Here is a 24,838-nt window from a genome sequence, read left to right as displayed (position 1 = left end):
TGACATTCTTTGAAACTCTCTGACACTCTCAGACGCTCTCAGACACTCTCTGAAACTCTCTGACACTCTCTGACACTCTCTGACAAACTCTGACACTCTCTGACTCACTCTGAAACTCTCTGACACGCTCTGACACTCACTGAAACTCTGTGACACTCTCTGAAACACTCTGACAATCTCTGAAACTCTCAGACACTCTCTGACACTTTCAGAAACTCTCGGACACTGTCTGACACACTCTGCATCTCTGTGAAACTCTGTGACAGTCTCTGACACTCTCTGAATCTCTCTGAAACTCTCTGACACTCTGTGACACTCTGTGACACTCTCTGACACTCTGTGACACTCTCTGAATCTCTCTGAAACTCCCTGACACTCTCTGACACTCTCTGAAACTTTCTGACACTCTCTGACACTCTCTGAACATCTCTGAAATTCTCTGACACTCTCAGACACTCTCTCATACTCTCTGACACTTTCTGAATCTCTCGGACACTCTCTGACACTCTCTGACTCTCTCTGACACTCTCTGATACTCTCTGACACTCTCTGACACTCTCTGAATCTCTCTGAAACTCTCTGACGCTCTGTGACACTCTCTGAAACTTTCTGGCAATCTCTGACACTCTCTGAAGCTCTCTGAAACTCTCTGAAAATCTCTGACAATCTCTGAAACTCTGTGACACTCTCTGAAACACTCTGACACTCTCTGACACTCTCCGACACACTCAGAAACTGTCAGAAACTCTCAGGCACTCTCTGACAATCTCAGAATGTCTCTGAAACTCTCTGACACTATCTGAACCTCTCCGCCACTCTCTGACACTCTTTAACACTCTCTGAAACTCTCTGACACTCTCTGACACTCTCGGACACTGTCTGACTCTCTCTGAAAATCTCCGAAACTCTCTGACACTCTCTGAAACTCTCTGAAACTCTCTGAAACTCTCTGACACTCTCTGACACGCTCTGAAAATTTCTGACACTCTCTGAAACTCTCTGAAACTCCCTGACACTCTCTCATACTCTCAGACACTTTCTGAAACTCTCTGACACTCTCTGAAACTCACTGACACTCTCTCATACTCTCAGACACTTTCTGAAACTCTCTGACACTCTCTGACACTCACTGAAACTCTGTGACACTCTCTGAAACACTCTGACAATCTCTGAAACTCTCAGACACTCTCTGACACTCTCTGACACTTTCCGAAACTCTCTGACACTCTCTGACACTCTGTGACACTCTCTGACATTTTGTGACACTCTCTGAATCTCTCTGAAACTCCCTGACACTCTCTGATACTCTCTGAAACTTTCTGACACTCTCTGACACTCTCTGAACATCTCTGAAACTCTCTGACACTCTCCGACACTCTCAGACACTCTTTCATACTCTCTGACACTTTCTGAATCTCTCGGACACTCTCTGTCACTCTCTGACACTCTCTGTCACTCTCTGACTCTCTTTGACACTCTCTGATACTCTCTGACACTCTCTGAATCTCTCTGAAACTCTCTGACACTCTGTGACACTCTCTGAAACTTTCTGGCAATCTCTGACACTCTCTGAAGATCTCTGAATCTCTCTGAAAATCTCTGACACTCTCTGAAACTCTGTGACACTCTCTCATACTCTGATACTGTCTGACGCTCTCTTAATCTCTCTGAAGCTCTCTGACACTCTGTGACACTCTCTGAAATTTTCTTGCTGTCTCTGAAGATCTCTGAAACTCTCTGAAAATCTCTGACACGCTCTGAAACTCTGTGACACGTTCTGAAACTCTCTGACACTATCTGACACTTTCTGAAACTCTCGGATAATCTCTGACACTCTCTGAAACTCTCTGACACTCTCTGACACTCTCTGACTCTCGCTGACGCTCTCTGATACTCTCTGACACTCACTGACACTCTGTGACACTCTCTGAAACTCTCTGACACTCTCTGACACTCTCTGAAACTTTCTGACTCTCACTGACACTCTGTGACACTCTCGGAAACTCTCTGACACTCTCTGACACTCTCTGACACTCTCTGACACTCTCTGAAACTCTTCGACTCTCTCTGAAACACTCTGACACTCTCTGACACTCTCCGACACACTCAGAAACTGTCAGAAACTCTCAGGCACTCTCTGACACTATCAGAAAGTCTCTGAAACTCTTTGACACTCTCGGACACTCTCTCACTCTTTCTGAAAATCTCCGAAACTCTCTGACACTCTCTGACACTCCCTGACACTCTCTGAAGCTCTCTGAAACTCTCAGACACTCTCTGACACTCTCTGAAACTTTCCGAAGCTCTCTGACACTATCTGACACTTTCTGAAACTCTCGGACACTGTCTGACACACTCTGCAACTCTGTGAAACTCTTTGACACTCTCTGGCACTCTCTGACACTCTCTGACAGTCTCTGAATCTCTCTGAAACTCCCTGACACTCTCTGACACTCTCTGAAACTTTCTGACACTCTATGACACTCTCTGAACATCTCTGAAACTCTCTGAAAATCGCGAAATTCTCTGACGCTCTCTGACACTCTCCGACACACTCAGAAACTCTCTGGCACTCTCTGACACTCTCAGAATGTCTCTGAAACTCTCTGACACTCTCTGAAACTCTCTGAAACTCTCTGACACTCTCAGACACTCTCAGACACTCTCTGAAACTCTCTGACACTCTCTGAAACTCTCTGACACTCTCTGACACTCTCTGACACTCTCTGACACTCTCTGACTCTCTCTGAAACACTCTGACAATCTCTGAAACTCTCAGACACTCTCTGACACTCTCTGACACTTTCCGAAACTCTCTGACACTATCTGACACTTTCTGAAACTCTCGGACACTGTTTGACACACTCTGCAACTCTGTGAAACTCTCTGACACTCTCTGACACTCTCTGACACTCTCTGAATCTCTCTGAAACTCTCTGACACTCTGTGACACTCTCTGACATTCTGTGACACTCTCTGAATCTCTCTGAAACTCCCTAACACTCTCTGATACTCTCTGAAACTTTCTGACAATCTCTGACACTCTCTGAACATCTCTGAAACTCTCTGACACTCTCTGACACTCTCAGACACTCTTTCATACTCTCTGACACTTTCTGAATCTCTCGGACACTCTCTGTCACTCTCTGACTCTCTTTGACACTCTCTGATACTCTCTGACACTCTCTGAATCTCTCTGAAACTCTCTGACACTCTGTGACACTCTCTGAAACTTTCTGGCAATCTCTGACACTCTCTGAAGATCTCTGAAACTCTCTGAAAATCGCTGACACTCTCTGAAACTCGGTGACACTCTCTGAAACACTCTGACACTCTTTGACAGTCTCAGACACTCTCTGACACTCTCTGACACGTTCTGAAACTCTCTGACACTATCTGACACTTTCTGAAACTCTCGGATACTCTCTGGCACTCTCTGAAACTCTCTGACACTCTCTGACACTCTCTGACTCTCGCTGACACTCTCTGATACTCTCTGACACTCACTGACACTCTGTGACACTCTCTGAAACTCTCTGACACTCTCTGAGACGCTCTGAAACTCTCTGACTCTCACTGACACTCTGCGACACTCTCGGAAACTCTCTGACACTCTCTGAAGCTCTCTGAAACTTTCTGACACTCTCTGAAACTCTCTGAAACTCTCTGAAACTCTCTGAAACTCTGTGACACTCTCAGAAACTTTCAGAAGCTCTCTGAAACTCACTGACACTCTCCGACACTCTCTCATACTCTGATACTGTCTGACACTCTCTGAATCTCTCTGAAGCTCTCTGACACTCTGTGACACTCTCTGAAATTTTCTTGCTGTCTCTGAAGATCTCTGAAACTCTCTGAAAATCTCTGACACGCTCTGAAACTCTGTGACACTCTCTGAAACACTCTGACACTCTCTGACACTCTCCGACACACTCAGAAACTGTCAGAAACTCTCAGGCACTCTCTGACCCTCTCAGATAGTCTCTGAAAATCTCTGACACTATCTGAACCTCTCTGACATTCTCTGACACTCCCTGAAACTCTTTGACACTCTCTGACACTCTCGGACACTGTCTGGCTCTCTCTGAAAATCTCCGAAACTCTCTGACACTCCCTGACACTCTCTGAAGCTCTCTGAAACTCTCTGACACTCTCTGACACTCTCTGACACTCTCTGACACTCTCTGAAACTCTCTGAAGCTCTCTGACACTCTCGGACACTCTCTGAAACTTTCTGACACTCTCTGAAACTCTCTGAAACTCCCTGAAACTCTCTGAAACTCTGTGACACTCTCTGAAACTCTCTGACACTCTCTGACACTCTCTGACTCTCTCTGAAACACTCTGACAATCTCTGAAACTCTCAGACACTCTCTGACACTCTCTGACACTTTCCGAAACTCTCTGACACTATCTGACACTTTCTGAAACTCTCGGACACTGTCTGACACACTCTGCAACTCTGTGAAACTCTCTGACACTCTCTGACACTCTCTGACACTCTCGGAAACTCTCTGACACTCTCTGAAACTCTCTGAAACTTTCTGACACTCTCTGAAACTCTCTGAAACTCTCTGAAACTCTCTGAAACTCTGTGACACTCTCAGAAACTTTCAGAAGCTCTCTGAAACTCACTGACACTCTCCGACACTCTCTCATACTCTGATACTGTCTGACACTCTCTGAATCTCTCTGAAGCTCTCTGACACTCTGTGACACTCTCTGAAATTTTCTTGCTGTCTCTGAAGATCTCTGAAACTCTCTGAAAATCTCTGACACGCTCTGAAACTCTGTGACACTCTCTGAAACACTCTGACACTCTCTGACACTCTCCGACACACTCAGAAACTGTCAGAAACTCTCAGGCACTCTCTGACCCTCTCAGATAGTCTCTGAAAATCTCTGACACTATCTGAACCTCTCTGACATTCTCTGACACTCCCTGAAACTCTTTGACACTCTCTGACACTCTCGGACACTGTCTGGCTCTCTCTGAAAATCTCCGAAACTCTCTGACACTCCCTGACACTCTCTGAAGCTCTCTGAAACTCTCTGACACTCTCTGACACTCTCTGAAACTCTCTGAAACTCTCTGAAGCTCTCTGACACTCTCGGACACTCTCTGAAACTTTCTGACACTCTCTGAAACTCTCTGAAACTCCCTGAAACTCTCTGAAACTCTGTGACACTCTCTGAAACTCTCTGACACTCTCTGACACTCTCTGACACTCTCTGACACTCTCTGACTCTCTCTGAAACACTCTGACAATCTCTGAAACTCTCAGACACTCTCTGACACTCTCTGACACTTTCCGAAACTCTCTGACACTATCTGACACTTTCTGAAACTCTCGGACACTGTCTGACACACTCTGCAACTCTGTGAAACTCTCTGACACTCTCTGACACTCTCTGACACTCTCTGAATCTCTCTGAAACTCTCTGACACTCTGTGACACTCTCTGACATTCTGTGACACTCTCTGAATCTCTCTGAAACTCCCTAACACTCTCTGATACTCTCTGAAACTTTCTGACACTCTCTGACACTCTCTGAACATCTCTGAAACTCTCTGACACTCTCTGACACTCTCAGACACTCTTTCATACTCTCTGACACTTTCTGAATCTCTCGGACACTCTCTGTCACTCTCTGACTCTCTTTGACACTCTCTGATACTCTCTGACACTCTCTGAATCTCTCTGAAACTCTCTGACACTCTGTGACACTCTCTGAAACTTTCTGGCAATCTCTGACACTCTCTGAAGATCTCTGAAACTCTCTGAAAATCTCTGACACTCTCTGAAACTCGGTGACACTCTCTGAAACACTCTGACACTCTTTGACAGTCTCAGACACTCTCTGACACTCTCTGACACGTTCTGAAACTCTCTGACACTATCTGACACTTTCTGAAACTCTCGGATACTCTCTGGCACTCTCTGAAACTCTCTGACACTCTCTGACACTCTCTGACTCTCGCTGACACTCTCTGATACTCTCTGACACTCACTGACACACTGTGACACTCTCTGCAACTCTCTGACACTCTCTGAGACGCTCTGAAACTCTCTGACTCTCACTGACACTCTGTGACACTCTCGGAAACTCTCTGACACTCTCTGAAACTCTCTGAAACTTTCTGACACTCTCTGAAACTCTCTGAAACTCTCTGAAACTCTCTGAAACTCTCTGAAACTCTGTGACACTCTCAGAAACTTTCAGAAGCTCTCTGAAACTCACTGACACTCTCCGACACTCTCTCATACTCTGATACTGTCTGACACTCTCTGAATCTCTCTGAAGCTCTCTGACACTCTGTGACACTCTCTGAAATTTTCTTGCTGTCTCTGAAGATCTCTGAAACTCTCTGAAAATCTCTGACACGCTCTGAAACTCTGTGACACTCTCTGAAACACTCTGACACTCTCTGACACTCTCCGACACACTCAGAAACTGTCAGAAACTCTCAGGCACTCTCTGACCCTCTCAGATAGACTCTGAAAATCTCTGACACTATCTGAACCTCTCTGACATTCTCTGACACTCCCTGAAACTCTTTGACACTCTCTGACACTCTCGGACACTGTCTGGCTCTCTCTGAAAATCTCCGAAACTCTCTGACACTCCCTGACACTCTCTGAAGCTCTCTGAAACTCTCTGACACTCTCTGACACTCTCTGACACTCTCTGACACTCTCTCATACTCTCAGACACTTTCTGAAACTCTCTGACACTCTCTGAAACTCTCTGACACTCTCTGACACTCTCTGAAACTCTCTGACACTCTCTGACACTCTCTGACAAACTCTGACAATCTCTGACTCAATCTGAAACTCTCTGACACGCATGACACTCACTGAAACTCTGTGACACTCTCTGAAACACTCTGACAATCTCTGAAACTCTCAGACACTCTCTGACACTCTCTGACACTCTCCGAAGCTCTCTGACACTATCTGACACTTTCTGAAACTCTCGGACACTGTCTGACACACTCTGCATCTCTGTGAAACTCTCTGACACTCTCTGACAGTCTCTGACACTGTCTGAATCTCTCTGAAACTCTCTGACACTCTGTGACACTCTTTGACAGTCTCAGACACTCTCTGACACTCTCTGACACGTTCTGAAACTCTCTGACACTATCTGACACTTTCTGAAACTCTCGGATACTCTCTGGCACTCTCTGAAACTCTCTGACACTCTCTGACACTCTCTGACACTCTCTGACTCTCGCTGACACTCTCTGATACTCTCTGACACTCACTGATACTCTCTGACACTCTCTGAATCTCTCTGACACTCTGTGACACTCTGTGACACTCTCTGAAACTTTCTGGCAATCTCTGACACTCTCTGAAGCTCTCTGAAACTCTCTGAAAATCTCTGACAATCTCTGAAACTCTGTGACACTCTCTGAAACACTCTGACACTCTCTGACACTCTTTAACACTCTCTGAAATTCTCTGACACTCTCTGACACTCTCGGACACTGTCTGACTCTCTCTGAAAATCTCCGAAACTCTCTGACACTCTCTGACACTCTCTGAAACTCTCTGAAACTCTCTGACACTCTCTGAAAATTTCTGACACTCTCTGAAACTCTCTGAAACTCCCTGAAACTCTCTGAAGCATTCTGACACTCTCAGAAACGTTCAGAAGATCTCTGAAACTCCCTGACACTCTCTGAAGCTCTCTGAAACTCTCTGACACTCTCTGACACTCTCTGAAACTCTCTGAAACTCTCTGAAACTCTCTGACACTCTCTGACACTCTCTGACACTCTCTGACACTCTCTGAAAATTTCTGACACTCTCTGAAACTCTCTGAAACTCCCTGAAACTCTCTGAAACTCTGTGACACTCTCAGAAACTTTCAGAAGCTCTCTGAAACTCACTGATACTCTCTGACACTCTCGCATACTCTCAGAAACTTTCTGAAACTCTCTGACACTCTCTGAAACTCTCTGACACTCTCTGACACTCTCTGAAACTCTCTGACATTCTTTGAAACTCTCTGACACTCTCAGACGCTCTCAGACACTCTCTGAAACTCTCTGACACTCTCTGACACTCTCTGACAAACTCTGACACTCTCTGACTCACTCTGAATCTCTCTGACACGCTCTGACACTCACTGAAACTCTGTGACACTCTCTGAAACACTCTGACAATCTCTGAAACTCTCAGACACTCTCTGACACTCTCTGACACTTTCCGAAACTCTCTGACACTATCTGACACTTTCAGAAACTCTCGGACACTGTCTGACACACTCTGCATCTCTGTGAAACTCTCTGACAGTCTCTGACACGCTCTGAATCTCTCTGAAACTCTCTGACGCTCTGTGACACTCTGTGACACTCTCTGACACTCTGTGACACTCTCTGAATCTCTCTGAAACTCCCTGACACTCTCTGACACTCTCTGAAACTTTCTGACACTCTCTGACACTCTCTGAACATCTCTGAAATTCTCTGACACTCTCAGACACTCTCTCATACTCTCTGACACTTTCTGAATCTCTCGGACACTCTCTGACACTCTCTGACTCTCTCTGACACTCTCTGATACTCTCTGACACTCTCTGAATCTCTCTGAAACTCTCTGACACTCTGTGACACTCTCTGAAACTTTCTGGCAATCTCTGACACTCTCTGAAGCTCTCTGAAACACTCTGAAAATCTCTGACAATCTCTGAAACTCTGTGACACTCTCTGAAACACTCTGACACTCTCTGACACTCTCCGACACACTCAGAAACTGTCAGAAACTCTCAGGCACTCTCTGACAATCTCAGAAAGTCTCTGAAACTCTCTGACACTATCTGAACCTCTCCGACACTCTCTGACACTCTTTAACACTCTCTGAAACTCTCTGACACTCTCTGAAACTCTCTGAAACTCTCTGACACTCTCTGACACTCTCTGAAAATTTCTGACACTCTCTGAAAGTCTCTGAAACTCCCTGACACTCTCTCATACTCTCAGACACTTTCTGAAACTCTCTGACACTCTCTGAAACTCACTGACACTCTCTCATACTCTCAGACACTTTCTGAAACTCTCTGACACTCTCTGAAACTTTCTGACACTCTCTGAAACTCTCTGAAACTCTCTGACACTCTCTGACACTCTCTGACACTGTCAGACACTCTCTGAAACTCTCTGACACTCTCTGAAACTCTCTGACACTCTCTGACACTCTCTGACACTCTCTGACACTCTCTGACTCTCTCTGAAACTCTCTGAAACTCTCTGACACTCTCTGACACTCACTGAAACTCTGTGACACTCTGTGAAACACTCTGACAATCTCTGAAACTCTCAGACACTCTCTGACACTCTCTGACACTTTCCGAAACTCTCTGACACTCTCTGACACTCTGTGACTCTCTCTGACATTTTGTGACACTCTCTGAATCTCTCTGAAACTCCCTGACACTCTCTGATACTCTCTGAAACTTTCTGACACTCGCTGACACTCTCTGAACATCTCTGAAACTCTCTGACACTCTCCGACACTCTCAGACACTCTTTCATACTCTCTGACACTTTCTGAATCTCTCGGACACTCTCTGTCACTCTCTGACACTCTCTGTCACTCTCTGACTCTCTTTGACACTCTCTGATACTCTCTGACACTCTCTGAATCTCTCTGAAACTCTCTGACACTCTGTGACACTCTCTGAAACTTTCTGGCAATCTCTGACACTCTCTGAAGATCTCTGAATCTCTCTGAAAATCTCTGATACTCTCTGAAACTTTCTGACACTCTCTGACACTCTCTGAACATCTCTGAAACTCTCTGACACTCTCCGACACTCTCAGACACTCTTTCATACTCTCTGACACTTTCTGAATCTCTCGGACACTCTCTGTCACTCTCTGACACTCTCTGTCACTCTCTGACTCTCTTTGACACTCTCTGATACTGTCTGACGCTCTCTTAATCTCTCTGAAGCTCTCTGACACTCTGTGACACTCTCTGAAATTTTCTTGCTGTCTCTGAAGATCTCTGAAACTCTCTGAAAATCTCTGACACGCTCTGAAACTCTGTGACACGTTCTGAAACTCTCTGACACTATCTGACACTTTCTGAAACGCTCGGATAATCTCTGACACTCTCTGAAACTCTCTGACACTCTCTGACTCTCTCTGATACTCTCTGACACTCACTGACACTCTGTGACACTCTCTGAAACTCTCTGACACTCTCTGACACTCTCTGAAACTTTCTGACTCTCACTGATACTCTGTGACACTCTCGGAAACTCTCTGACACTCTCTGACACTCTCTGACACTCTCTGACACTCTCTGACACTCTCTGAAACTCTTCGACTCTCTCTGAAACACTCTGACACTCTCTGACACTCTCCGACGAACTCAGAAACTGTCAGAAACTCTCAGGCACTCTCTGACACTATAAGAAAGTCTCTGAAACTCTTTGACACTCTCGGACACTCTCTCACTCTTTCTGAAAATCTCCGAAACTCTCTGACACTCTCTGACACTCCCTGACACTCTCTGAAGCTCTCTGAAACTCTCAGACACTCTCTGACACTCTCTGACACTTTCCGAAACTCTCTGACACTATCTGACACTTTCTGAAACTCTCGGACACTGTCTGACACACTCTGCAACTCTGTGAAACTCTCTGACACTCTCTGGCACTCTCTGACACTCTCTGACAGTCTCTGAATCTCTCTGAAACTCCCTGACACTCTCTGACACTCTCTGAAACTTTCTGACACTCTATGACACTCTCTGAACATCTCTGAAACTCTCTGAAAATCTCGAAACTCTCTGACGCTCTCTGACACTCTCCGACACACTCAGAAACTCTCAGAAACTCTCTGGCACTCTCTGACACTCTCAGAATGTCTCTGAAACTCTCTGACAATCTCTGAAACTCTCTGAAACTCTCTGACACTCTCAGACACTCTCAGACACTCTCTGAAACTCTCTGACACTCTCTGAAACTCTCTGACACTCTCTGACACTCTCTGACACTCTCTGACACTCTCTGACTCTCTCTGAAACTCTCTGAAACTCTCTGACACTCTCTGACACTCTCTGAAAATTTCTGACACTCTCTGAAAGTCTCTGAAACTCCCTGACACTCTCTCATACTCTCAGACACTTTCTGAAACTCTCTGACACTCTCTGAAACTCACTGACACTCTCTCATACTCTCAGACACTTTCTGAAACTCTCTGACACTCTCTGAAACTTTCTGACACTCTCTGAAACTCTCTGAAACTCTCTGACACTCTCTGACACTCTCTGACACTGTCAGACACTCTCTGAAACTCTCTGACACTCTCTGAAACTCTCTGACACTCTCTGACACTCTCTGACACTCTCTGACACTCTCTGACTCTCTCTGAAACTCTCTGAAACTCTCTGACACTCTCTGACACTCACTGAAACTCTGTGACACTCTCTGAAACACTCTGACAATCTCTGAAACTCTCAGACACTCTCTGACACTCTCTGACACTTTCCGAAACTCTCTGACACTCTCTGACACTCTGTGACTCTCTCTGACATTTTGTGACACTCTCTGAATCTCTCTGAAACTCCCTGACACTCTCTGATACTCTCTGAAACTTTCTGACACTCGCTGACACTCTCTGAACATCTCTGAAACTCTCTGACACTCTCCGACACTCTCAGACACTCTTTCATACTCTCTGACACTTTCTGAATCTCTCGGACACTCTCTGTCACTCTCTGACACTCTCTGTCACTCTCTGACTCTCTTTGACACTCTCTGATACTCTCTGACACTCTCTGAATCTCTCTGAAACTCTCTGACACTCTGTGACACTCTCTGAAACTTTCTGGCAATCTCTGACACTCTCTGAAGATCTCTGAATCTCTCTGAAAATCTCTGATACTCTCTGAAACTTTCTGACACTCTCTGACACTCTCTGAACATCTCTGAAACTCTCTGACACTCTCCGACACTCTCAGACACTCTTTCATACTCTCTGACACTTTCTGAATCTCTCGGACACTCTCTGTCACTCTCTGACACTCTCTGTCACTCTCTGACTCTCTTTGACACTCTCTGATACTGTCTGACGCTCTCTTAATCTCTCTGAAGCTCTCTGACACTCTGTGACACTCTCTGAAATTTTCTTGCTGTCTCTGAAGATCTCTGAAACTCTCTGAAAATCTCTGACACGCTCTGAAACTCTGTGATACGTTCTGAAACTCTCTGACACTATCTGACACTTTCTGAAACTCTCGGATAATCTCTGACACTCTCTGAAACTCTCTGACACTCTCTGACACTCTCTGACTCTCTCTGATACTCTCTGACACTCACTGACACTCTGTGACACTCTCTGAAACTCTCTGACACTCTCTGACACTCTCTGAAACTTTCTGACTCTCACTGATACTCTGTGACACTCTCGGAAACTCTCTGACACTCTCTGACACTCTCTGACACTCTCTGACACTCTCTGACACTCTCTGAAACTCTTCGACTCTCTCTGAAACTCTCTGACACTCTCTGACACTCTCCGACGAACTCAGAAACTGTCAGAAACTCTCAGGCACTCTCTGACACTATAAGAAAGTCTCTGAAACTCTTTGACACTCTCGGACACTCTCTCACTCTTTCAGAAAATCTCCGAAACTCTCTGACACTCTCTGACACTCCCTGACACTCTCTGAAGCTCTCTGAAACTCTCTGACACTCTCTGAGACGCTCTGAAACTCTCTGACTCTCACTGACACTCTGTGACACTCTCGGAAACTCTCTGACACTCTCTGAAACTCTCTGAAACTTTCTGACACTCTCTGAAACTCTCTGAAACTCTGTGACACTCTCAGAAACTTTCAGAAGCTCTCTGAAACTCACTGACACTCTCCGACACTCTCTCATACTCTGATACTGTCTGACACTCTCTGAATCTCTCTGAAGCTCTCTGACACTCTGTGACACTCTCTGAAATTTTCTTGCTGTCTCTGAAGATCTCTGAAACTCTCTGAAAATCTCTGACACGCTCTGAAACTCTGTGACACTCTCTGAAACACTCTGACACTCTCTGACACTCTCCGACACACTCAGAAACTGTCAGAAACTCTCAGGCACTCTCTGACCCTCTCAGATAGTCTCTGAAAATCTCTGACACTATCTGACCCTCTCTGACATTCTCTGACACTCCCTGAAACTCTTTGACACTCTCTGACACTCTCGGACACTGTCTGGCTCTCTCTGAAAATCTACGAAACTCTCTGACACTCCCTGACACTCCCTGACACTCTCTGAAGCTCTCTGAAACTCTCTGACACTCTCTGACACTCTCTGACACTCTCTGAAACTCTCTGAAGCTCTCTGACACTCTCGGACACTCTCTGAAACTTTCTGACACTCTCTGAAACTCTCTGAAACTCCCTGAAACTCTCTGAAACTCTCTGAAACTCTGTGACACTCTCAGAAACTTTCAGAAGCTCTCTGAAACTCTCTGACACTCTCTGACACTCTCTCATACACTTTCTGAAACTCTCTGACACTCTCTGAAACTCTCTGACACTCTCTGACACTCTCTGAGACTCTCTGAAACTCTCTGACACTCTCTGACAAACTCTGACAATCTCTGACTCAATCTGAAACTCTCTGACACGCATGACACTCACTGAAACTCTGTGACACTCTCTGAAACACTCTGACAATCTCTGAAACTCTCAGACACTCTCTGACACTCTCTGACACTCTCCGAAACTCTCTGACACTATCTGACACTTTCTGAAACTCTCGGACACTGTCTGACACACTCTGCATCTCTGTGAAACTCTCTGACACTCTCTGACAGTCTCTGACACTCTCTGAATCTCTCTGAAACTCTCTGACACTCTGTGACACTCTCTGACACACTGTGACACTCACTGAATCTCTCTGAAACTCCCTGACACTCTCTGACACTCTCTGAAACTTTCTGACACTCTCTGACACTCTCTGAACATCTCTGAAACTCTCTACACTCTCAGACACTCTCTCATACTCTGACACTTTCTGAATCTCTCGGACACTCTCTGACAGTCTCAGACACTCTTTGACACTCTCTGACACGTTCTGAAACTCTCTGACACTATCTGACACTTTCTGAAACTCTCGGACACTCTCTGACACTCTCTGAAACTCTCTGACACTCTCTGACACGCATGACACTCACTGAAACTCTGTGACACTCTCTGAAACACTCTGACAATCTCTGAAACTCTCAGACACTCTCTGACACTCTCTGACACTCTCCGAAACTCTCTGACACTATCTGACACTTTCAGAAACTCTCGGACACTGTCTGACACACTCTGCATCTCTGTGAAACTCTCTGACACTCTCTGACAGTCTCTGACACTCTCTGAATCTCTCTGAAACTCTCTGACACTCTGTGACACTCTGTGACACTCTCTGACACACTGTGACACTCTCTGAATCTCTCTGAAACTCCCTGACACTCTCTGACACTCTCTGACACTCTCTGAAACTTTCTGACACTCTCTGACACTCTCTGAACATCTCTGAAACTCTCTGACACTCTCAGACACTCTCTCATACTCTGACACTTTCTGAATCTCTCGGACACTCTCTGACACTCTCTGACTCTCTCTGACACTCTCTGATACTCTCTGACACTCTCTGACACTCTCTGAATCTCTCTGAAACTCTCTGACGCTCTGTGACACTCTCTGAAACTTTCTGGCAATCTCTGACACTCTCTGAAAATCTCTGACAATCTCTGAAACTCTGTGACACTCTCTGAAACATTCTGACACTCTCTGACAGTCTCAGACACTCTCTGACACTCTCTGACACGTTCTGAAACTCTCTGACACTATCTGACACTTTCTGAAACTCTCGGACACTCTCTGACACTCTCTGAAACTCTCTGACACTCTCTGACACTCTCTGACACTCTCTGACACTCTCTGACACTCTCTGACACTCTCTGACACACAGTGACTCTCGCTGATACTCTCTGATACTCTCTGACACTCACTGACACTCTGTGACTCTCTGAAACTCTCTGACACTCTCTGACACTCTCTGAAACTTTCTGACTCTCGCTGACACTCTGTGACACTCTCGGAAACTCTCTGACACTCTCTGAAACTCTTCGACTCTCTCTGACATTCTCTGATACTGTCTGACACTCTCTGAATCTCTCTGAAGCTCTCTGACACTCTGTGACACTCTCTGAAATTTTCTTGCTGTCTCTGAAGATCTCTGAAGATCTCTGAAACTCTCTGAAAATCTCTGACACTCTCTGAAGCTCTGTGACACTCTCTGAAACACTCTGACACTCTCTGACACTCTCCGAAACACTCAGAAACTGTCAGAAACTCTCAGGCACTCTCTGACACTCTCAGAAAGTCTCTGAAACTCTTTGACACTCTCGGACAATGTCTGACTCTCTCTGAAAATCTCCGAATCTCTCTGACACTATCTGACACTCCCTGACACTCTCTGAAGCTCTCTGAAACTCTCAGACACTCTCTGACACTCTCTGACACTTTCCGAAACTCTCTGACACTATCTGACACTTTCTGAAACTCTCGGACACTCTCTGACACTCTCTGAACATCTCTGAAACTCTCTGACACTCTCAGACACTCTCTCATACTCTGACACTTTCTGAATCTCTCGGACACTCTCTGACACTCTCTGACTCTCTCTGACACTCTCTGATACTCTCTGACACTCTCTGACACTCTCTGACACTCTCTGAATCTCTCTGAAACTCTCTGACGCTCTGTGACACTCTCTGAAACTTTCTGGCAATCTCTGACACTCTCTGAAGATCTCTGAAACTCTCTGAAAATCTCTGACAATCTCTGAAACTCTGTGACACTCTCTGAAACATTCTGACACTCTCTGACAGTCTCAGACACTCTCTGACACTCTCTGACACGTTCTGAAACTCTCTGACACTATCTGACACTTTCTGAAACTCTCGGACACTCTCTGACACTCTCTGAAACTCTCTGACACTCTCTGACACTCTCTGACACTCTCTGACACTCTCTGACACACTCTGACTCTCGCTGACACTCTCTGATACTCTCTGACACTCACTGACACTCTCTGAAACTCTCTGACACTCTCTGAAACTTTCTGACTCTCGCTGACACTCTGTGACACTCTCGGAAACTCTCTGACACTCTCTGAAACTCTTCGACTCTCTCTGACATTCTCTGATACTGTCTGACACTCTCTGAATCTCTCTGAAGCTCTCTGACACTCTGTGACACTCTCTGAAATTTTCTTGCTGTCTCTGAAGATCTCTGAAACTCTCTGAAAATCTCTGACACTCTCTGAAACTCTGTGACACTCTCTGAAACACTCTGACACTCTCTGACACTCTCCGACACACTCAGAAACTGTCAGAAACTCTCAGGCACTCTCTGACACTCTCAGAAAGTCTCTGAAACTCTCTGACACTCTCTGACTCTCTCTGATACTCTCTGACACTCACTGACACTCTGTGACACTCTCTGAAACTCTCTGACACTCTCTGACACTCTCTGAAACTTTCTGACTCTCACTGATACTCTGTGACACTCTCGGAAACTCTCTGACACTCTCTGACACTCTCTGACACTCTCTGACACTCTCTGACACTCTCTGAAACTCTTCGACTCTCTCTGAAACTCTCTGACACTCTCTGACACTCTCCGACGAACTCAGAAACTGTCAGAAACTCTCAGGCACTCTCTGACACTATAAGAAAGTCTCTGAAACTCTTTGACACTCTCGGACACTCTCTCACTCTTTCAGAAAATCTCCGAAACTCTCTGACACTCTCTGACACTCCCTGACACTCTCTGAAGCTCTCTGAAACTCTCTGACACTCTCTGAGACGCTCTGAAACTCTCTGACTCTCACTGACACTCTGTGACACTCTCGGAAACTCTCTGACACTCTCTGAAACTCTCTGAAACTTTCTGACACTCTCTGAAACTCTCTGAAACTCTGTGACACTCTCAGAAACTTTCAGAAGCTCTCTGAAACTCACTGACACTCTCCGACACTCTCTCATACTCTGATACTGTCTGACACTCTCTGAATCTCTCTGAAGCTCTCTGACACTCTGTGACACTCTCTGAAATTTTCTTGCTGTCTCTGAAGATCTCTGAAACTCTCTGAAAATCTCTGACACGCTCTGAAACTCTGTGACACTCTCTGAAACACTCTGACACTCTCTGACACTCTCCGACACACTCAGAAACTGTCAGAAACTCTCAGGCACTCTCTGACCCTCTCAGATAGTCTCTGAAAATCTCTGACACTATCTGACCCTCTCTGACATTCTCTGACACTCCCTGAAACTCTTTGACACTCTCTGACACTCTCGGACACTGTCTGGCTCTCTCTGAAAATCTACGAAACTCTCTGACACTCCCTGACACTCCCTGACACTCTCTGAAGCTCTCTGAAACTCTCTGACACTCTCTGACACTCTCTGACACTCTCTGAAACTCTCTGAAGCTCTCTGACACTCTCGGACACTCTCTGAAACTTTCTGACACTCTCTGAAACTCTCTGAAACTCCCTGAAACTCTCTGAAACTCTCTGAAACTCTGTGACACTCTCAGAAACTTTCAGAAGCTCTCTGAAACTCTCTGACACTCTCTGACACTCTCTCATACACTTTCTGAAACTCTCTGACACTCTCTGAAACTCTCTGACACTCTCTGACACTCTCTGAGACTCTCTGAAACTCTCTGACACTCTCTGACAAACTCTGACAATCTCTGACTCAATCTGAAACTCTCTGACACGCATGACACTCACTGAAACTCTGTGACACTCTCTGAAACACTCTGACAATCTCTGAAACTCTCAGACACTCTCTGACACTCTCTGACACTCTCCGAAACTCTCTGACACTATCTGACACTTTCTGAAACTCTCGGACACTGTCTGACACACTCTGCATCTCTGTGAAACTCTCTGACACTCTCTGACAGTCTCTGACACTCTCTGAATCTCTCTGAAACTCTCTGACACTCTGTGACACTCTCTGACACACTGTGACACTCACTGAATCTCTCTGAAACTCCCTGACACTCTCTGACACTCTCTGAAACTTTCTGACACTCTCTGACACTCTCTGAACATCTCTGAAACTCTCTACACTCTCAGACACTCTCTCATACTCTGACACTTTCTGAATCTCTCGGACACTCTCTGACAGTCTCAGACACTCTTTGACACTCTCTGACACGTTCTGAAACTCTCTGACACTATCTGACACTTTCTGAAACTCTCGGACACTCTCTGACACTCTCTGAAACTCTCTGACACTCTCTGACACGCATGACACTCACTGAAACTCTGTGACACTCTCTGAAACACTCTGACAATCTCTGAAACTCTCAGACACTCTCTGACACTCTCTGACACTCTCCGAAACTCTCTGACACTATCTGACACTTTCAGAAACTCTCGGACACTGTCTGACACACTCTGCATCTCTGTGAAACTCTCTGACACTCTCTGACAGTCTCTGACACTCTCTGAATCTCTCTGAAACTCTCTGACACTCTGTGACACTCTGTGACACTCTCTGACACACTGTGACACTCTCTGAATCTCTCTGAAACTCCCTGACACTCTCTGACACTCTCTGACACTCTCTGAAACTTTCTGACACTCTCTGACACTCTCTGAACATCTCTGAAACTCTCTGACACTCTCAGACACTCTCTCATACTCTGACACTTTCTGAATCTCTCGGACACTCTCTGACACTCTCTGACTCTCTCTGACACTCTCTGATACTCTCTGACACTCTCTGACACTCTCTGAATCTCTCTGAAACTCTCTGACGCTCTGTGACACTCTCTGAAACTTTCTGGCAATCTCTGACACTCTCTGAAAATCTCTGACAATCTCTGAAACTCTGTGACACTCTCTGAAACATTCTGACACTCTCTGACAGTCTCAGACACTCTCTGACACTCTCTGACACGTTCTGAAACTCTCTGACACTATCTGACACTTTCTGAAACTCTCGGACACTCTCTGACACTCTCTGAAACTCTCTGACACTCTCTGACACTCTCTGACACTCTCTGACACTCTCTGACACTCTCTGACACTCTCTGACACACAGTGACTCTCGCTGATACTCTCTGATACTCTCTGACACTCACTGACACTCTGTGACTCTCTGAAACTCTCTGACACTCTCTGACACTCTCTGAAACTTTCTGACTCTCGCTGACACTCTGTGACACTCTCGGAAACTCTCTGACACTCTCTGAAACTCTTCGACTCTCTCTGACATTCTCTGATACTGTCTGACACTCTCTGAATCTCTCTGAAGCTCTCTGACACTCTGTGACACTCTCTGAAATTTTCTTGCTGTCTCTGAAGATCTCTGAAACTCTCTGAAAATCTCTGACACTCTCTGAAGCTCTGTGACACTCTCTGAAACACTCTGACACTCTCTGACACTCTCCGAAACACTCAGAAACTGTCAGAAACTCTCAGGCACTCTCTGACACTCTCAGAAAGTCTCTGAAACTCTTTGACACTCTCGGACAATGTCTGACTCTCTCTGAAAATCTCCGAATCTCTCTGACACTATCTGACACTCCCTGACACTCTCTGAAGCTCTCTGAAACTCTCAGACACTCTCTGACACTCTCTGACACTTTCCGAAACTCTCTGACACTATCTGACACTTTCTGAAACTCTCGGACACTCTCTGACACTCTCTGAACATCTCTGAAACTCTCTGACACTCTCAGACACTCTCTCATACTCTGACACTTTCTGAATCTCTCGGACACTCTCTGACACTCTCTGACTCTCTCTGACACTCTCTGATACTCTCTGACACTCTCTGACACTCTCTGACACTCTCTGAATCTCTCTGAAACTCTCTGACGCTCTGTGACACTCTCTGAAACTTTCTGGCAATCTCTGACACTCTCTGAAGATCTCTGAAACTCTCTGAAAATCTCTGACAATCTCTGAAACTCTGTGACACTCTCTGAAACATTCTGACACTCTCTGACAGTCTCAGACACTCTCTGACACTCTCTGACACGTTCTGAAACTCTCTGACACTATCTGACACTTTCTGAAACTCTCGGACACTCTCTGACACTCTCTGAAACTCTCTGACACTCTCTGACACTCTCTGACACTCTCTGACACTCTCTGACACACTCTGACTCTCGCTGACACTCTCTGATACTCTCTGACACTCACTGACACTCTCTGAAACTCTCTGACACTCTCTGAAACTTTCTGACTCTCGCTGACACTCTGTGACACTCTCGGAAACTCTCTGACACTCTCTGAAACTCTTCGACTCTCTCTGACATTCTCTGATACTGTCTGACACTCTCTGAATCTCTCTGAAGCTCTCTGACACTCTGTGACACTCTCTGAAATTTTCTTGCTGTCTCTGAAGATCTCTGAAACTCTCTGAAAATCTCTGACACTCTCTGAAACTCTGTGACACTCTCTGAAACACTCTGACACTCTCTGACACTCTCCGACACACTCAGAAACTGTCAGAAACTCTCAGGCACTCTCTGACACTCTCAGAAAGTCTCTGAAACTCTTTGACACTCTCGGACACTGTCTGACTCTCTCTGAAAATCTCCGAAACTCTCTGACACTCTCTGACACTCCCTGACACTCTCTGAAGCTTTCTGAAACTCTCAGACACTCTCTGAAAATCTCGAAACTCTCTGACGCTCTCTGACACTCTATGACACTCTCTGAACATCTCTGAAACTCTCTGAAAATCTCGAAACTCTCTGACGCTCTCTGACACTCTCCGACACATTCAGAAACTCTCAGAAACTCTCTGGCACTCTCTGACACTCTCAGAATGTCTCTGAAACTCTCTGACACTCTCTGAAACTCTCTGACACTCTCTGACACTCTCTGAAACTCTCTGAAACTCTTTGACACTCTTTGAAACTCTCAGACACTGTCTGACTCTCTCTGAAACTCTCTGAAACTCTCTGAAACTGTCTGACACATTCGGACAGTCTCTGACACTCTCTGAAGCTCTCTGAAACTCTCTGACAGTCTGTGAAACTCTGTGAAACTCTCTGACAATCTCTGAAACTTTCTGACACACTCTGAAGCTCTGTGAAACTTTCTGAAACTCTCTGACTCTCTCAGAAACACTCAGAAACTCTCTGAAACTCTCTGACACTCTCTGACACTCTCTGACACTCTGTGACACTCTCTGAAATTCTCTGACAATCTCTGACACTCTCTGACAAACTCAGAAACTCTCTCAAACTCACTGACACACTCTGACACTCTCAGACACTCCCTGAAACTTTCTGAAACTCTCTGACACTCTCTGAAACTTTCTGACACTTTCTGAAACTCTCCGAAGCTCTCTAAAACTCACTGAAACTATCTGACACTCTCAGAAACACTCAGAAACTCTCTGAAATTCTGTGACACTCTCTGAAATTCGCTGACAATCTCTGACACTCTCTGACTAACTCACAAACTCACAGAAATTCTCTGACACTCTCTGACACTCTCGGACACTATCTGAAACTCTCTGACACTCTCTGACAATATCTGAACCTCTCTGACACTCTCTGAAACTCTCTGACACTCGCTGAAACTCTTTGACACTCTCCGATACTCTCGGACACTGTATGACTCTCTCTGAAAATCTCCGAAACTCTCTGACACTCTCTGACACTCTCTGACACTCCCTGACACTCCCTGAAGCTCTCTGAAACTCTCTGACACTCTCTGGAACGCTCTGAAACTCTCTGAAACTCTCTGAAACTCTCTGACACTCTCTGACACTCTCTGAAACTTTCTGACACTCTCTGAAACTCTCTGAAACTCCCTGAAACTCTCTGAAACTCTCTGACACTCTCAGAAACTTTCAGAAGCTCTCTGAAACTCACTGACACTCTCTGACACTCTCTCATACTCTCAGACACTTTCTGAAACTCTCTGACATTCTCTGAAACTCTCTGACACACTCTGACACTCTCTGAAACTCTCTGAAACTCTCTGAAACTCTCTGACACTCTCTGAAACTCTCTGACGCTCTCTGACACTCTCTGACACTCTCTGACACGCTCTGACTCTCTCTGAAACTCTCTGGCACTCTCTGACACTCACTGAAACTCTGTGACACTCTCTGAAACACTCTGACAATCTCTGAAACTCTCAGACACTCTCTGACACTATCTGACACTTTCCGAAGCTCTCTGACACTCTCTGACACTTTCTGAAACTCTCGGACACTGTCTGACACACTCTGCAACTCTGTGAAACTCTCTGACACTCTCTGACACTCTCTGACACTCTCTGAATCTCTCTGAAACTCTCTGACACTCTATGAAACTTTCTGACACTCTCTGACACTCTGTGACACTCTCCGAATTTCTCTGAAACTCCCTGACACTCTCTGACGCTCTCTGAAACTTTCTGACACTGTCTGACACTCTCTGAACATCTCTGAAACTCTCTGACACTCTCTGACACTCTCAGACACTCTCTCATACACTCTGACACTTTCTGAATCTCTCGGACACTCTCTGACACTCTCTGACTCTCTCTGACACTCTCTGATACTCTCTGACACTCTCTGAATCTCTCGGACACTCTCTGACACTCTGTGACACTCTCTGAAACTTTCTGGCAATCTCTGACACTCTCTGAAGATCTCTGAAACTCTCTGAAAATCTCTGACACTCTCTGAAACTCTGTGACACTCTCTGAAACACTCTGACACTCTCTGACAGTCTCAGATACTCTCCGACACTCTCTGACACGTTCTGAAACATTCTGACACTATCTGACACGTTCTGAAACTCTCGGACACTCTCTGACACTCTCAGAAACTCTCTGACTCTCGCTGAAACTCTCTGATACTCTCTGACACTCACTGACACTCTGTGACACTCTCTGAAACTGTCTGACACTCTCTGACACTCTCTGAAACACTCTGACTCTCACTGACACTCTGTGACACTCTCTCATACTCTCTGACACTCTCTGAAACTCTCTGACACTCTCTGACACTCTCTGAAACTCTCTGAAACTCTTTGACACTCTTTGAAACTCTCAGACACTGTCTGACTCTCTCTGAAACTCTCTGAAACTCTCTGAAACTGTCTGACACATTCGGACAGTCTCTGACACTCTCTGAAGCTCTCTGAAACTCTCTGACAGTCTGTGAAACTCTGTGAAACTCTCTGACAATCTCTGAAACTTTCTGACACACTCTGAAGCTCTGTGAAACTTTCTGAAACTCTCTGACTCTCTCAGAAACACTCAGAAACTCTCTGAAACTCTCTGACACTCTCTGACACTCTCTGACACTCTCTGACACTCTGTGACACTCTCTGAAATTCTCTGACAATCTCTGACACTCTCTGACAAACTCAGAAACTCTCTCAAACTCACTGACACACTCTGACACTCTCAGACACTCCATGAAACTTTCTGAAACTCTCTGACACTCTCTGAAACTTTCTGACACTTTCTGAAACTCTCCGAAGCTCTCTAAAACTCACTGAAACTATCTGACACTCTCAGAAACACTCAGAAACTCTCTGAAATTCTGTGACACTCTCTGAAATTCGCTGACAATCTCTGACACTCTCTGACAAACTCACAAACTCACAGAAACTCTCTGACACTCTCTGACACTCTCGGACACTATCTGAAACTCTCTGACACTCTCTGACAATATCTGAACCTCTCTGACACTCTCTGAAACTCTCTGACACTCGCTGAAACTCTTTGACACTCTCCGATACTCTCGGACACTGTATGACTCTCTCTGAAAATCTCCGAAACTCTCTGACACTCTCTGACACTCTCTGACACTCCCTGACACTCCCTGAAGCTCTCTGAAACTCTCTGACACTCTCTGGAACGCTCTGAAACTCTCTGAAACTCTCTGACACTCTCTGAAACTCTCTGAAACTTTCTGACACTCTCTGAAACTCTCTGAAACTCCCTGAAACTCTCTGAAACTCTCTGACACTCTCAGAAACTTTCAGAAGCTCTCTGAAACTCACTGACACTCTCTGACACTCTCTCATACTCTCAGACACTTTCTGAAACTCTCTGACATTCTCTGAAACTCTCTGACACACTCTGACACTCTCTGAAACTCTCTGAAACTCTCTGAAACTCTCTGACACTCTCTGAAACTCTCTGACGCTCTCTGACACTCTCTGACACTCTCTGACACGCTCTGACTCTCTCTGAAACTCTCTGGCACTCTCTGACACTCACTGAAACTCTGTGACACTCTCTGAAACACTCTGACAATCTCTGAAACTCTCAGACACTCTCTGACACTATCTGACACTTTCCGAAGCTCTCTGACACTCTCTGACACTTTCTGAAACTCTCGGACACTGTCTGACACACTCTGCAACTCTGTGAAACTCTCTGACACTCTCTGACACTCTCTGACACTCTCTGAATCTCTCTGAAACTCTCTGACACTCTCTGAATCTCTCTGAAACTCTCTGACACTCTATGAAACTTTCTGACACTCTCTGACACTCTGTGACACTCTCCGAATTTCTCTGAAACTCCCTGACACTCTCTGACGCTCTCTGAAACTTTCTGACACTGTCTGACACTCTCTGAACATCTCTGAAACTCTCTGACACTCTCTGACACTCTCAGACACTCTCTCATACACTCTGACACTTTCTGAATCTCTCGGACACTCTCTGACACTCTCTGACTCTCTCTGACACTCTCTGATACTCTGTGACACTCTCTGAATCTCTCGGACACTCTCTGACACTCTGTGACTCTCTCTGAAACTTTCTGG

The sequence above is a fragment of the Heterodontus francisci genome, chromosome 9 (assembly GCF_036365525.1).
Source record: "Heterodontus francisci isolate sHetFra1 chromosome 9, sHetFra1.hap1, whole genome shotgun sequence".
In the NCBI taxonomy this organism is placed as follows: domain Eukaryota; kingdom Metazoa; phylum Chordata; class Chondrichthyes; order Heterodontiformes; family Heterodontidae; genus Heterodontus; species Heterodontus francisci.
This window is presented reverse-complemented; position numbering follows the sequence as displayed.